This window comes from Ahaetulla prasina, chromosome 2 (assembly GCF_028640845.1).
Source record: "Ahaetulla prasina isolate Xishuangbanna chromosome 2, ASM2864084v1, whole genome shotgun sequence".
Classification (NCBI taxonomy): domain Eukaryota; kingdom Metazoa; phylum Chordata; class Lepidosauria; order Squamata; family Colubridae; genus Ahaetulla; species Ahaetulla prasina.
The window spans coordinates 220,949,803-220,967,052 of NC_080540.1; the positions used below are offsets into that span (position 1 = coordinate 220,949,803).

Below are 17,250 nucleotides of genomic sequence, written 5' to 3' on the forward strand. Positions count from 1 at the left end.
TAGCTTTCTTTTACTAGTTCATGTTTTGTGGATACTGGCTGCATTGCCAGCTGCATGGGCATGATTGCTATCCTAAGGCATAGTGATACTTAAAAGTTTCTTAATTTTGGTATTGTAATTTTAATATATATATATCGATATAGATATTTTAAAATAGATTGTAATTATACATGAGATATATAACTGTACAGGGACTCATCCACTGTTGTTTTAACCCTATGGCTTATGACAATGTATTGTGAGAATTGCTCAAATAATAGCTACATTGTGGTTTAGTGTAATAAATGTATCTAGGCAGTGTCTTTTGATTCCTATCATTAGAAGCCATCTATCTCAGAGCACCTAGCAGTTTTTGAAAATAGGAAAGAATTCAAAGAGATTGCCTTTGAACTAAAGTGATATTAATAAATTATGAATTAGAATAGATTCCAATGTTGGTGCTTCCCCCCCCCCCCTTGAAACAGATATCGTTTTGGCTTTTAATATCTGAAAATAATATAATCCAAATTGGAAATACCACCATATGCTTTATTTTCTAAGCATTGTGCAGTCATATGAATTCATTAAATCTGAAGCACTACTTGCAAACTTAATTCTGATCAGCCAACACCATGATCTCTGTTGTAGGAACTCACTAAGCACTAATAAAGGGTGCAATCAAAAGACAAACATCCTGCATAATTTCATTCAGTAAATATTTTCATTTCAACACTGTCTTATAAAGCAGAGTAAGGAAGACAACAACAGCAAAACCACTTATATACTGTCACCAAGAAAGCTCCATAGAATAGAATAGAATAGAATAGAATAGAATAGAATAGAATTCTTTATTGGCCAAGTGTGATTGGACACACAAGGAATTTGTCTTTGGTGCATATGCTCTCAGTGTACATAAAGAAAAAATAAAATATATTTGTCAAGAATCATAAGATACAACACTTACTGATAGTCATAGATGTGTTTGTGACCAGCAGCTAGCTAGACTTGGGATTCCTTTGCCTTCTAATGCGGATATCAGAGAAATTCTCATGCAATATGTATACATATATGGGTGTATAGATAAATAAATAGAGATATAACATTCTGTGTGCATGTGATAGAAAAGGTTTGAGAATAAAACTGTCACTAGAATCATATCTCTATATAAATCTACAGCATCTTGTGTTATATACTACGTATTATTTAGTTTTTTATCTCAAAAACATATTGTAGAATAGGAAAAATATAAATATACCAGAAGGAATGCTTACATACATACATACATATACAGAGAGAACCACAAAATCCATAATGTGGCATATTTAAGAATTGGAGCCATGGTGGGGGGGAAACCTACCCTTTGGTGGCATATAATTGAGATTTTTTTTTAAATTTTAATTTTAAAAAGTTAAGAAAAAGTATTTTCTCTGGCTCTCTTAACACTGGGATCAGCATAATTAATGTGATTATGGTGGACACAGAATCTAGGAAAAAAGGAGAAGTTAATTTTATTGATAGAATTTGAAACAAACAACTAAAGCAGTAAAATAGAAAAAATGGTATTACAGATTAAAACTGATTTTTTTTCTCTAATTTTTTTTTCCTGGACATATTTAAGGGAAGTAATAAAATGATAGGCCTTCTTCAAAATGGCACTTTAGATGCAGAAACCAAAAAAGGTTTGTATGCAGTGCTGTATCCATGTATCTTATTAATAACAAATATGACAATAACAAATGTTGTACAGCATGCATGGTAGATTACAAATGGTGTTTTTAAATCCTCTTTAAAGAACCCTACATGACGCATACTGATAATCCTGATAGGAAATAATTAAAGATTTCAGCCAAGTCATTCCTAGCCATAGCCAAGATTTGTGCATCCCAAGAAAAGAATCCCAATTATACAAAACTGTTTTTCAATCAGTTCTGTTTTGCTGTGCTCTTTTTTCCCCCACTGGACAATGTTTCAGGACTTTGACAGCCTTCTCAGACTGAACTAGGAAATGCAGATATCCACTTTCTGGTGATATTGAGATCTTAATCCCTAGGTGAACTCTGCCTTCAGCTTCATGTACATATTATATAGCATGTAGAGCTAAATGTTGTACAGTAAAATATCCCCAGTATTAGAAATAACTGCATCAAAAGATTCTGATTCATTAATAATATTTTTTGAGGAACGAATCTTCATTTGCCCATGTTTTTAATTTGTGAAGCACAGAGAATAACATCAGCTTTTAATTATGCATTTTGCAAAATGCCACTCCGAATAAGATGGAAGAAAATTAAAATAGTGGATCAAATAGTAAATTTGAACAGAGGCTGGGAATGAGCTGTAGTATAATGCTAATGGCTTTGCGTCTTCCTGGCATTATGTCAATAATGGCTCTAATCACATTAACTAGAGAGGCCATTATTGTGTTCTCTTCAGTGGCATGTTCCATAGCAACATATTGTTCACCTTATAATAACTGTCGTTAGGTCTTATTTTTCAAGACAAGTTTTAATGTTTGACCTAAAGAGGAGGCCAGTGTACACAACCTTGCTTATTTAATTAAAAGGGAAATCACCCCTCAGATTACTTACTAAATGCTATCTGATGTAGTTTTATTACATACCCATACCTAAAAAGGGTGGTCGTATTTTAAAGCATAGGCTTTGCTGTATTAGACACAGAATAATTTATCTAATTATATTGTGAGAGCTTCTTTATCTTCTCAAGAACATAGTAAGAGCGTACTAATTATCTTAGTGGATCACAGTCTGACCCAAATGTTTCCTTGAGTAACAAAACTTTTTCTTTCTTTCTTTCTTTCTTTCTTTCTTTCTTTCTTTCTTTCTTTCTTTCTTTCTCTCTCTCTTTCTCTCTCTCTCTCTCTCGTTCTTTCTTTCTTCTATCATATTATCTATCTATCTATCTATCTATCTATCTATCTATCTATCTATCTATCTATCTATCTATCTATCTATCTATCCCATCTATCCCATCTATCCTGTCTATCTATCTAGCTGTATCCCATTTTTATTATACTGGGGGAACATACAAAATCTGGTAAAGGCATCATTATAGAAAACAGGCTATTTATGAAAGTTTTTTTTTCCCCGCAGAGCCTTACGATTTTAGATAGAGACTTAGTCAAGCTGTGAGTTGCAATTTCAGAATCCATATGCATCTGCCAAAGCCCTCTGAAATTGTGCCGTTCAATTACTGGATGATGTGCTGCTAATGTTTGCCATAAAACAAAACCATATATAAGCCTTACTTAGGCTTAACACACATTAAAGAAAAGCCCTTGGGAAGGAAAGGTGCTTTGAATTGCTGGTACTATCTACCTGGGTGCCATCCTAATGCTAATGTCGTCACTCTGCCTATAGTAGCCTACACAGTTTCTCCAAAAATAAATTAAGCAAAATGAAGCCAAGTGGGACAAAAGCTACATTTTTGATAGAGACTGTAAACTTCTGCAGCCTATGGTTCCAAATACGACTTGAGTTATATTTTGTAAATTCTTACTTTTATTATTTATTCACTATAAATCTGCAAAGTATTTGTACATTTGACACCACAGAAATGAAAGTTATTCCCCATGGTTTTGCATCATTAATAATTATTCTAGTGCCTTTTAAGTATTATATTGTGAGGACACAGAGACGTTGGCATTCTGCTGGAGGTGAGCCACACCTGGTACATAGTTTCTGGGCATTCTCATTAGTCAGTTATGCTTCTGGGAAGTAAGCAAGCTTGTTTGGCCATGTGCTTTAACATTTACATTAAGGGGGTGGGATCCTTTGGGCGTGTAGGCCTTGGAGCAAGTACATGGATCTGTAGCTCCATGACCCATGAGTCTATGTACAGCACACCTGGATATCCAATTTGACTGCAAAGAAATAAATGGCAGAGAACTTTGTTTATCCCACATATGTTTTGTGACCATGAACCTTTCTAGAATGAATAATGCTTATATTTTCATAACTCTTTAGAACTTCACTCACAGAATATGGAAATAGGACTAATATAAAAAGTTCACTCAGGTCCCTCTAAGTTCTTAAACATACAGTATCATAACTATATTTTGCTAAGGATGAAACTGTGGTCAAGAAGGCTTTATTTATTTTTTTTACAGAGAGAATAAAATGTGTTGGTTGGAAAAAAAAGTGATATATCATTTAAGCTCAACTTCAAGTTATACTGGGTATGAGAGTAGACACATTTTTATTTTTACATAAAAATGAAGGATTTGAAAATCCTCATAGATAAATACAAAATGCTTTGATGTGATGAATAGCAATACGTTATTAAAAGCTGTCTTTTAAATAACACAATGGCCAGAGGAGATATATATGCTGTCTTGGTGTTTGGTGCGGAAATTTTTGCACACTACTTCAGTACTGCAGAATTTGGTGAAGAATTTGTTACAATGAGGATTCAGGGAGCCAAGATTTTTTAAAAACATTATATCTGTTGTGTTATTAATCACACATTAATTAATAAGCTAGAATTGAATTCCTCTAGTAGATCCTTAGTACGGTATAGAACTTAGTATCAGGAGGTTGGCAGAATATGATGAACTGTCTTTAAAGAAACAATAATCTGTCCTTGAACAACTGAAATAATTTGTCAATTCATAATTAGAAAGCAAACATAATTATCGCAAGCTCAGGCAGTTTCTTGATTAGCAATTAAGTTAGGACTTTTTTTGAGGTATACTTTGAGCGCAGAAAGAAAATGCCAGGTATCTTTTCAATTCAAAACTAAGAGCTGAAAATTAAAAAAAAAAAAGAATAAATTTTCTTTTCGGGTTATACAAAAAAAAAAAATCAAGTTACATAAGGTTCATAAGTGATGTCCTTTTGTACCAGTTTTTTGCGGGCAGAAGAATTGTTATGGGCTGCAAACACATCTGAATAAATTCCCAGGGAAGTTGAGAATCACTCACATGGTAGGTATGTAAAATCTTGTAACTGACATCAAGGGCTGTTGCACTTTTGTCGGTTTATTGAATCAGCGGAGCGCTCAGTCCCAAGTGACGGGAAATGTCACCAGCATCTGCATCCCTGACAAGAATTTTACACCTTGAGATTAAGGGGACATACTTACATACTTCTGCTTAGCCTTATGTCACTGGCTTTTAGCATGGATTTTGAAAAGTATATTTTCATAGCTGTGAAATAACGCTGTGCGATAGGCAGACGCAGAGCGATGGCTCAGGATGGTGAATGTTGATTGACAGTTCTTTAGGGGATACGTTTCATTCAGATTATTTCTAAGCAAGGCTCACTGTGTTAACGCAAGCTACTACAAGAGTCGAATGCTTACATGGTAACAGTAATTTCTTCAGGAAAAGGTGCTGTGAAGAAAGCTGAATTGTAAAAACGCAGCCAGTCAGCTGGGAACAGTTCCATTTTTGAAATTTAAAATCTATTCGAAAAGGGGCTGCGTTTCATTTTATTCATGAATTATCAGATAGGTTTTTTGGGATTTTTTTTTGCAATTTTTTTTCTCTCTGCTGGATGCTTGTCAGCTGTGTGTGTGTCTGCATCAGTCCAGTTTGTCGGAGAAGAATCCTGTACTAGTTGTAAATTCACACTCACAAGGGCAGACAATGTAATGTATAAACAGATACTGAATAGCAGGATCTACATTTGCACACCCTGCAATGTTGGGAAGGTAAATCTCTTTTCTTGTTGCCATCATCTGTCAGTTTTCATTTTCATTGATTGAACACTTGCTGCCCAAAAGATGAAATGGTTGAAGCAGGAGAGCTTCATTTTTAAAGATGGGGCAACTTTGTGCAGGACTTTCCTATTAACCTTGTGCAGGAAACGAAAACATGAAGCCTCAAAATCTGTATTAATCAGACCCTCTCCAAATTTGTTGCTATGTTGTCATTTTTACTCTGAATGCAAAGAAAATACCGAGTACACATTGAGAATTATATTAGCTCTATTAAGTTCATTTTAATTGCATTGGCATTTAAATTAAAGACATTTTAAAAAAATTTCTCTGATTTTACCCAATTTCTAGAGTGCTTGTTCTCTACAGTAAGAGCCAAAAGAAGGTTTGGTTTCCCTCAGTTACAGTCTAACGTAGTATTTTTTTTAAAAATCATATTTCAGTGTAATTTTCATAATGTGGAATTATGACAATATACAAACTCTTTCCGTACATGTGCATAATTTTTTTAGGGTGTAAAAATTGATGTGTTAATTAACAAGCAAGATTTTTTTTTCTAGAGGTCTGAATTTGCAGAAGTCAACATTTCTGCAGAAACAGATGTCTGGTAGAAGTCATAATAAACTCATGAACTAATCCCACAAATGGCACAAATTAGATAATTTGCTGCAGTGCAAATTTTGTCATAATATGAATGATATGCAGTTCACAATTTGTCTGAAAAATCCTAGTCGGTGCTTTAACCATACATTTGTGCAAAAAACCCCCAACACAATTTATTGTTTCATTCTTAGGAAATCTATGCCTGTTTTTGTTTCTTTGATTTTTTTAAACCTGAAAATTGTAATTTGAGCCTTCTTATTTAGTTGAGTTTAGAAATCAAGCTTAATGGAATTCTATACATACTGTAAATAAAAGGTTGCTTTTTGATTATGATAATTTATATATCTGTTTATAATACTCTATGTAAAATAACTTGCAGAATTTCTTAAAACTATGGAAAAATAAGTTAACCACTGGGCCATAATTTTAACCCTGTCTTAATGGCTTATTGTTTTCTACGTTCCCCCCCACCCCCGTCCTGAATAGGAAGATACAAATTTCATTCATGGACAATGGAACTTTTACCCTGGTGTTTAGCATTGCAACTTAAACAGCTCACTCTAAATTTCCATTTTAGCAGTGGATAAAAATATGCATATTGTTCTTTTCCAAGCAAAATAAAAGCATTGCCAGAAGACCGGAGTTAGACAAATAGGAATAAAATGAAATGTCTGATGCAGCAAACTCAGAAGTCTAATTGAATTTAATTGAATAGTTTATACACAATTGATTCATTTCTCAATGAAAATGAAATCTCAGGCAAAAAACAGTCCAAAGAGATTTTTTTGGGGGGGGTTGTGTTCATTTGTTTTTCTTTTTTAAAAAAGAAAATGCCTGCTATCTAGAAGAGACCCCACGATATGAAACAAAAGAAAACACACAATGGCAGCAAAAAATACAAAAGGAGATGCATGCAAAAGATTTAACAATAAACACTTGCATAAATCAAGCGCTTTAAACAGTCAAAATTTAAAACTACATTTTAGTGCCGTTTTGACAGAGTGAGCATGAAAGATTGTAACAGATTTTGTGTAAATTATTTCATTTATTAAATTTATTTTATTTTGTTTATTAAAGTTTTATGCTCCCAATTTCATAAAGGCGACTGTAAATTATTCCTTTAGAATGCATATTTGCATGATTCTTTCAGGAGAAAATGCCTATTTTTTATTTTTTTTTGCTCCGGGTTCAGAAACAGAAATTATGGTTTAACGGGCAGCATGAAGCCAAGTACTTTGCCAACATTTTTACTTCAGGGCCATCTATAAACTTAACATTTAAGACCTAATTATAGGCTGCATGGACAGCAGCCTTATCATGGCTTTCAATTAAGCATGAAAGTGCTAGTCATAATCTTTGGCTGCCCAGGACTCACAAAACAGCCGAAACAGCCGCTGCTGGTTTATTTAGATACTTGCTTGTTTCTCAGGTTAGCAGCATTCTTCCTCATTAACCAGACAAACGCATCCAGGAAACCCACAGCTTATTTTAAGTTGTCTTCTCAGCAACATAGGCTTATAATTAAGCAATAAGCATAGACAATATTACTTCGCTTAATGGAGCTTAATTGCCATCCTGCATGTTTGTGCGTTATGCATGTCTGCACGCATACGGATATATTAATAGGTCCATTCCAGGGAAGTTAGGGAATCGGACATCATCAAAATTTCTTCGAGGCTGGAGAAGAAATTGTGTTGGGAACAACTGTACTGTAGAGACTATTTTGACTTGACTGTTCTTGAATCAAATGCATTGGATGGCTTCTTCAGCCAAAACTGTTATGAGGAAAAAGGACAGTTCTTTCAGAATTCATGAGTTGAGGGCAGCTGCCATCACATCAGCAGTGAAGATGGAGAGATCGGGTGACCGATGGTTAGTGGAAATGTTTTGATCTGCCAGGAAAATAAAACAAAAAACCCCAACAAGCGGTGGCTTTCTGTGACAGCCACAAGCTATGTAGATAGTTGGTCGTAAATCTGTTCCTTTGTTTGGGGAATTGCATAAGATATGTCTGCCTTAAACCCAAAGATAAACCACTAAAGAAATAATTAAGATGCCTACTTTCAAGATGGTGACCATGACGGTAGAATCAAAACCCCAACTCTTTTTTATGTGAATTTCATGACACATGCAGGGGGGGGAAAAAAGAAGCAAGGCTTTTACTGTGTGGTTCTGACCACTGATTTGACTTTGGATGGCTTGCAGGCACCCCTGCCTCTTGCCACTAATGGCAGCAAGATTGTTCTGCTTTTAATAAAACAAGCACCCATCTGTCCACATTTAGGATTGCTATGGCTGCGCACACTTCAAAAATAATTTAAGAAAGGTGCTTTGACCTACAAGGGCAGCCCCGCATTGATGTTTACTAAGCCAGTTGGTTGTTTCCCAGGCTCGGAATCATCTGCTTTGAGGAATTCACTTACTAAAGTTAATCTAATTTTTAAACAAGCAGCATCTTCTCTTCCAGGCTTGCTGGAAGCCTGAACAAATTGAGGATATATTTTAGCAGGGAGGGGTTGCACAAGTACAAGGTCTGAATCACTTGTGAATCATTTTGGCAGTACTGCATGTCCATCTCTGATGACTTCTTGGTCTTCTATCTTTGTAGCAGAGTAAATTCGGAGTTTTTAGCTATACACCCCCTGCCATCCTTTTTGTTTGCTATGCTTACCTGTATTTTTCCTGCTATTGCTGCTGGTCCCTCCAGTGCTACTCCCAATTTTCCTTCCTCCTACGCCATGGCAGCTAGATTGCTCTTCCCTATGATTATTTGAATGCACGCAGGCTCTGGCTTTGATGTTCTTCATATACTGTAATTTGTTTTGATTAATGGATTTTTCAAAGGTGTGGTGCTTCATCTTCATCCTCTGTTGATTAAGACCACCAGGTATCAGGTCATCTTGTCTATTTAATTCTACTAAACTTAAATTAATTATAATGCTGTTGAGTTTAAAACATGTCATAAACAAACCCAGCCATTGGTTCCATAGCAACAATATAGCATTGTTATTTTATTTTAGGACTTGGCAACTTGCAAGATTTTTTCCCCTAATTATAAGAAAGAAGAAATAGTAATTGCCAAACTTAATAATGTTAAAGTCATATAATAAAGTGTAGTGCAAATAAAAGTATCTCCCGAAAAGTGCATTGAAGAATATATTTAAGAGCTTCCACTTACATTATACAAGGTTTCTTTTTGTCTGGGACATGACATTGTTTGTGGATTGTATATTTTATGATCTTTCATTCTACTTTGACAAATGTGCATGCTTTCCTCTCATACTTCATTCAGCAATTAAAATTGTAATAATTAAAATATTGCATCTCCCCACCCCATATGCCCTAAGCAAGACCTGTTTGTTGTAGGTTCAGGCTCAAAATACATTGTTTTGAAATTAGTTTTATATTTTTGTTTATTTCTTCAAGTATATTTACAAGACTTATTTGAAATGCTAGTGGTATTTTGATTGCTTAGAGTTAGCTATATGCATTGGGGCAATTACGATTACATAGTTCAGATAGTTGTCCCAGGCTATTTACAGCTACTGAAGAATTGTTGTGTGTTTTCTCGGGAATAGTTCCCACTGCCCTTGCGGTGGCAATGTGGTGTAGTAGTTTTAAGTGCTGGAATAAGAGCAGGAAAACACAGATTCTAATCCTCCTTTAGGTGGAGAAGCCAAGTGAATGACCTTGGACTACTCACACATTCTCTCAGCCACAAAACAGTGCTTTGCAAAAGCTGCTTTAACAACAGACTCTTCATTCATCATGCATTGATGACTTTGCTAGGCAAAGTGCACTACAAGCAAGCAGACCCTGCAACCAAGTGGAACAAATGTTAGGAAGAAGATTTCCCACTGTGGTAATGAGTCTTGTTTAAAGGAAAGAATATATAACGTTGTGGCTGTAGCTTCTCTGACATTTTAGTTACAGAATAAAACAAGTGGTTTGAGGTTTAGTTTATAATATTAAAAAAGATTAGATGCAATATTTAAGAGATTTGTCAACCCCAGCTGATTTCAGGAAGCCTGCCATCTTGAATGCTAGAGAGCGAATCATCGTTTTAAAAAGATACTTTTCAAATGGCATTTTATGCTAAATATAATGAGAATTTATTGCAAAAATAGTGCACAAACATATAAGTTGGTCTTCATACATTTTAGATAATGGCTTCATTTGGCATTTATGTACTTGTAGGTTTGATTACAAATTTTAATAGTGAAAATAAAATTCTAAAATAAAGGGAAACACAAATGGGTGCAAGTCCAATTCTTCTTTATAAAGTCATTATTGGGCACTTTTCCCCCCTTTGTTATCTAATTTAAAGAAAAACAGAAAACCAATTTGTGGCTGATTTAATTTAACAGATTAGGTAAGCAATATAACAACAGAAACATTCTAGATTTCTTACAGAGTTTTCTGAGGTATAAAACTGAACTTATTCTGCTATAATATGATTTCCTCCTGTGTAATATATACATACATACGTACGTACGTACATACATACACATACATTTATCTCTGTGTGTGCGTATACACACATGTACGGGGGGGACTGGCTTAACAAGAAAATTCTTTCTTCTTGAAAATTCTTTATTTAGATCTCTTTTTTTTGGTGCATCTCTCTTAGGACTGCATTGATAGGACTCTTATCTGGCCAAATACTTTTGGAAATACAATGTCATATATTTTTATTCCAATTCATCTGATCCAGACTTATATTTCGTGTTATTCCATCCATTTTAGATAATAGTTTCCTTGTCTTTATTAAGAAAAAAAATGGAATATGTAATTTGGAAAAAGTTTGTTTCCATGAGCAAATGCATATTTTCTGGACTTTATTTTTCAGAGTATGTACATATAATTATTAGAGTAAAAATATTTGCATAACTCTTCTCTTACTAATTTTGCAATGATTTTTATTACATTTCAAGATATAAAACAATACAAATAAAATGATGGGGCTAATTTGGAGAACCCAAAGCAAAGCATTTGCCAAACTGCCCTGTGTCATTCTAATTAACAAACTAGCTTTCTGTGGGCTGGATGGTATGTTGATCGAGTGGTTAGCTCAAAAAATATGCCCCAAGACAGATCATCAAAGATTCTTCATCAGACTGGAAAGAGATACTGAATGGGGTACCACACAGCCTTCTTCTTTTCCCTATTTGTGTAATGACTTGAATGATGAGATGGCAGGAATATTTCTCAGATTTGCAGATGCCACAAAATTTAGTGGGGTAGCTTCTAGTTACGTACAAGGGAAAAACAAAATGGAAAACAACTTAGCAAATTAGAGAAATGAGCTTAAAATAACAAAAAACAGTTATCTAATACAGCATCATCTGTCAAAAGTTAATGATGCACTCAAAAAGGATTTGGGCTTTGATTGTCATATTGGTCTTGACTTTTTTCCCCTGATACCAGTAGTTCTTGACTTACAACCATTTGTTTAGTGACCGTTCTAGGCACTGTAAAAAGTGACTTATGACCAGTTTTCATACTCACAAGCATTATAGCATCCCCATGGTCGTGTGATCAAAATTCAGGCATTTGGCAAGTGGCCTATATTTATGACAATTGCAGTGTCCTGGGGTCACACGATCGCCATTTGTAACATTCCCAGCTGGCTTCCAACAAACAAAATCCATTGGAAAAGCCAGATTTGCTTAATGACTTCATGATTTGCTGAAAAAAACTGAAGTTGTTCATTTAACAACTCTGGCAAAAAAAAAAAAAAGGTTGTAAAATGGAGCACAAATTCAAGATGCCTTGCTTAGTAACAAAAATTTGGGGCTCAATTGCGATCATAAGTTAAGGGCTACTCATTGCCCTGTCAAATGCAAAAAGTGTTTTTACTTAGAGCAAAAAAGAGCAAAATAAAATGGGCAGGTATAGGCACTGGCAGAGTTTTTCGAACGTTCTCAAGTCAAGACATAATGGTTCCCAAACTGTGTGCACTCATGAATGCTTTTGTTATAAAGCAGTTAAACATGCCACTGTGAATTTATTGTCATCCCGTGGAGTGCTGTGGAACACAGATTGAGAACCATGAGGTGTAGACCTGGTAATAGTTTTTGTGAAAAAGACATTGGAGCAATAGTTGACTGAAGACTGAATATGAATCAGCAATGTGATAAATCTGCCCGCTCCTCCCAAAAAAAGCAAGTGCAGTTTTAGGGTGCAATATCAAAAGTGCACGTTCCAAATTACAGGAAGAAATAATCATGCTATGTTCTGCACTGCTCAGATCCCTCCTCAAGTATTTTGCCTGCTTCTGGGAATCTTGCTGTAAGAAGGATTCAGAAGGAACATTGGAAGGATTTTGGAGAAAGGCAGTGTGTCCCCTAAAACTGACAAATTTAGTACAATGGTGCATCCCTTGCAAATTGATGTCTTGGACCATCTAGGAAAACAAGTTTACATCTTATCAGAGGTGGGTTTCAGCAGGTTCTGACCAGTTCTGGAGAACCGGTAGCGGAAATTTTGAGTAATTTGGAGAACCAGTAGTAAAAATTCTGACTGGCCCCGGCCCCCATCTATTCTCTGCCTCCCAAGTCCCAGATGATTGGGAGGAAATGGGTATTTTGCAATAACCTTTCCCTGGATTGGGGAGGGAATGGAGATTTTACAGTATCCTTCCCCTGCCACGCTCACCAAGACATGCCACGCCCACCAAGCCACACCCACAGAACCAGTAGTAAAAAATTTTGAAACCCACCACCACATCTTATCTACTTAAAACAGTGACACAGAGCTCCTGCATGTTTCAAAGCATCTTTTGGAGATAAAATCTGAAGTGTTGTACAAGTATTGTTACAATCCTTTTAGCCCTGAGACGAGAAGAGTGAGGCTGATATGATTTCTTCAAAGACCTGAAAGATGTTGCACACCAGTAGGGCAAGACCCATTCTTTATTGCTCATGGACAAAACACAATAACAGGTTAAGTCATTGGAAAGCAAATTCTGTTTGCACATCAGGAAAAAAAAAATCCTAATATATTTTGACATTGAAACCAGTCCCCTTCTAGCTGTAGAATTCTATGTGTAGACATCTATTTAATTTTGAAAAATGAAGAGCTACCAGAGCAAGATATTATTTCTGAAGTAAATGAACGGGAGAATATTATTCTATCCAACTTCTGAGGTACAATATCATACATACGTATGATGAAGGATCAGATTAATTAATACTTTGATGCTTATCTTGACCTTTACCACCTACTGGGTTCGCCCACCTACTGTGCTGCTGAGCTTTTTAATAAGCTATTGACCAAAGAAATAAATATATACCGAAATGTAAAATATGGCAAAACTAAATAAAGTGCAGCATTTCCTTAGATCTTAATGATATGTGTGCAAAGTAGTCAATTTCCTCTGGAGGTTTTAGAAGAGGAAACTGATAAAATGATATAAATTATTTAAATATGAAAGTTCCTCGGGTTGCTTATTGAATCTATCATTTGTCATCCCCTGCTTGAGTTATGGCATATCCATATCCTTGGTTTCCACAAGTTTCTTTTAGGTTTGTGTTTCTCAACCTAGGCAATTTTAAGATGGGTGGACTTGAATTCCCAGAATTCCCAAGCTGACTAGGGAATGCTGGAAATTGAAGTCCACACATCTTAAAGTAGCGGAGCTTAGATTAATGATCAGAACTCTGGTGGTTTCTTTTCTGACTTAACACATTTTATTAAAAAGCATAAGCTTTTGTGAGCTGTAGCTTATTTCATCAGATACATAGAACACATCTCTGTACACTCATTTAGCTTACTTTTGGGGTGTTTCATGTTTGCTTTTCTTGGTAAAATTGTGTATCAAATTTATCACTTAGGAAATAACCCTCCATATTGAAGGAAGTATACATTCTAAATACATTCTCTTGGGAAAAAGAAGTGTTATTGTGGCTTAAATGTTATAAAGGACTTTTGTTAATAACTATCCCATAGAAAAGGGATTCAGCCTGTGATTCAGTCACTTTTAAGACATGTGTTTTAGCACATACTTATTACATATCTGAAATCTTTGTGAAAGGGCTTCTCTTGGTAGTGTTTATCAGGTGAGTAGGTAATAATAACATTGTTTTTGTTGCACCTGAAGATGGCAATAGCTTCCCTTTATCCTTACAATTTTCCTTAACTGTTCACACCTTAAATCCGCCAGCAGCAATAATCGTTCAATCTGAACAAACAGGGTTTTGCTAACATGTCAGTCTTTAGTTTTGAGATGATATCTTTGGGTGAAGGCAATACAGCTGAAGTGGTTCCGTGTCATTTGATACGTTTAGGGGTCCGTTTTTAGAAGTATGAAGAAGTCTGGGAAATAAATTTCTATTTAACTACAGGATACTATCAGATCATATCTCAGTCAGAGAGCCCTATTAATAATGAAATGCAAGACAAACATCACTGATACCGATTTGCTTATTCTGATTAATTTGGATTAATTGCAAAATAAACTGAAATAATTTCCCCTCAAACAGAAATAGCTTCGTTTCCCCCTTCCCCCAAAAAACATGATTTTGAAAGGTAGCTATTTATTCAGATAGTAATGATCTTTTCTGTTTAAACTGAACTTACCCATTCAGGATGCTGGTAACAGAGGATGAAAAAATCTCCCAATGGCTAATGAAAAACGTTGCCTATTGACATTCTTATTTCCATTCTTTCTCTTTGCTGTGGCCAAGTAGATAATTTCAAAGGAAAGGGGATGCATAGAAAGAAAAAGGAAACAGATAAGATGTTTGACCAGAGATGCTGAAGAAACCATTAGTCTAAGGTTGCTTTTAATTTTCTTAGATGTAAGAAGTACTAGCCCTCAGAGCATGTAATCTGGGCCAAAGCTAGGATTGCTGAATATCATTTAGCCTCCCTGCAACAATTTTATTCTCTAAAATGATTCAAACCTTAATTTATTCTGAATTGAGATAGCATTTGTAACAGACCTTGCTCCTTGTTAAGTATGTTTAAGATTATGCATTTAATCAGATTAATATTTAGCTTTAAAATTGGAATTCCCCTTGATTTCCATCTAACGACTGTTTATTTAATATAGTTTAACATACACAAAAAAAGAAGTTTCAAAAGGGGCGGGGAGCCAACACAAGAACATATGTATTAGGTCACATTACGTAGTAAAAACTGTTTATTTATTTAAAACATTGATATAGTCACCCGTATTCTATCCAAATCTGAATGGCTCTCAATCAAAAGTTAAAACAACATATAAAATCATATTAAAACTATAAAACTAAACAGATTAAAACATTAAGAACAACAAAGACTGGCACCAAGTCAAACTCCTAATGTGCAATTATTCAATCTTATCCAAGCATTTTAGGAAGGCTAAGAGAGTAGGGGCCTGCTGTTATTCGGGGGGCCAGAGTTCTATAAGGTAGGGAGCTACCACAGAAAAGGCTTGCTTCCTAGTTCCCATCAGATGGCAGTATTTAGGGGAAGACTCTATATAGGACGTTGCCATATAGAACTTTAAAGGTCATAACCAGCACCTTGAATTGCAGCTGGAAAGATACTGGAAGCCATTGCGTCTCCTGCAACAAAGGTATTACATGGATACCTACAGGATCCTATTACTGTGCACGTTGTTGCATTCCAGACCAGTTGAAGTTACTGAGTGGTCTTCAAGAGAATCGTCATGTAGAACGTGTTGCAGTATTCCAAACAGGATATGATCAAGGCAATGAATGACCATGAATAAGGCCTCACCGTTCAGATAAGGGCACAATTGGAGAACTAGAATGCAAAGGCCACAGCTGCCATAGCTGCCAGAGTCCAGGTATTTCCCCTAAGAATCTGAATACAAGAGAGTGGTTCCATTTGTTGGTCCAGAAAGTAAAATCCAGCACTGATGCCTGCCCTCTAGTACATGATAAAAATAAACTTAGAGATAATTAAAATTAGATTAAAATATCTGATAAAAAGTAAAACGAATAGGAACCTTATGCACGTTTATTGTTTGATGTCCGATCTGAAATGTACACAGGCAAATCCTGGACAGCCCATTAGTAGTCAGCTCCCTTGTGAGCCTGATATTACGGGCATGGCATCACGGGCATCACGGGTATAGTGCAATATTAATGCAGTATCAGGGATTTTCAATTCAATTGCATAAGCGCACAAACGTGCCTACCGTTCCTGTCCTATTGTTTTTCTTTTCTTCTTCCTATATATATATATGCTTATACCTCCTTATATTTACTCATATATGTGTTTATATACTATATAATCTTTTTTGTATGATACCTACATATATTGTTGTGACAAAATAAATAAATAAAATAAATAAATAAATAAATTAGAAATCCCCCCCCCAAAAATGTGAAGGACGTGTGTTTTTGTTTTATTTTTTAATAGTTTTCTTATGTATGATGTACACTGAAGATGGCATTTAATTTTGTTGTATGAGGTGCAATGACAATAAAAGTAAACGTAAACTTTAAAAAAGGGAGAAAAAGCTACCGTGGAAAAAAAAGGGATATTTTTTATTTATTTATTTATTTATCGTATTTATATACCGCCCTATCTCCTTATATGGCGATAAGAACAAAGTATTTGTTCAGAAAATATTTGTTTCCAGAAGGTATCTACACAAATATAGTTCTGGAATTCAATCTAGGCATTGAGAACTGAAAATTCCTACACTGAACCATGGTGAGCCCCTATTCAATCCATTAAAATATGATAGAGGTAGCTGCCACAAATTAATAATAACTTTTTAATGTCTTTTTATCTCTGTCTCTCTCTCTCTCTCGTTTGTCTGTATGGCTTCTACCAAATCCTATCTATTTGCCTCTCAGTGGAGAAATTAAAATATGATGTATGATTCTTAAGGCAGGACATTTCAATTTGTGTTTGTTTATTTTATTTCATGAAGGTTAAAATCAAGCAAACAAGCACCGCTCTTGTAATTTTCCTTTATTAAAATAAAAAAAGAAAGGAGGAGAAAGATGGGCAGAGAGTCAGAAACGGTAT

At 35.2% G+C, this 17,250-nt stretch overlaps 1 protein-coding gene and 1 long non-coding RNA gene across 12 annotated transcripts in view; one reads left to right on the forward strand and one right to left on the reverse strand.

The window, feature by feature from the left end:
- LOC131192051 (uncharacterized) overlaps positions 1–9,280 on the reverse strand; it is a 30,582-nt gene extending 21,302 nt beyond the window's left edge. The window contains exon 1 of the long non-coding RNA XR_009153632.1: positions 8,930–9,280. This is a non-coding gene — a long non-coding RNA (uncharacterized LOC131192051). The remainder of the gene's footprint in view (positions 1–8,929) is intronic.
- BNC2 (basonuclin zinc finger protein 2) overlaps positions 1–17,250 on the forward strand; it is a 481,370-nt gene that overhangs the window by 423,917 nt on the left and 40,203 nt on the right. The window lies entirely within an intron of this gene.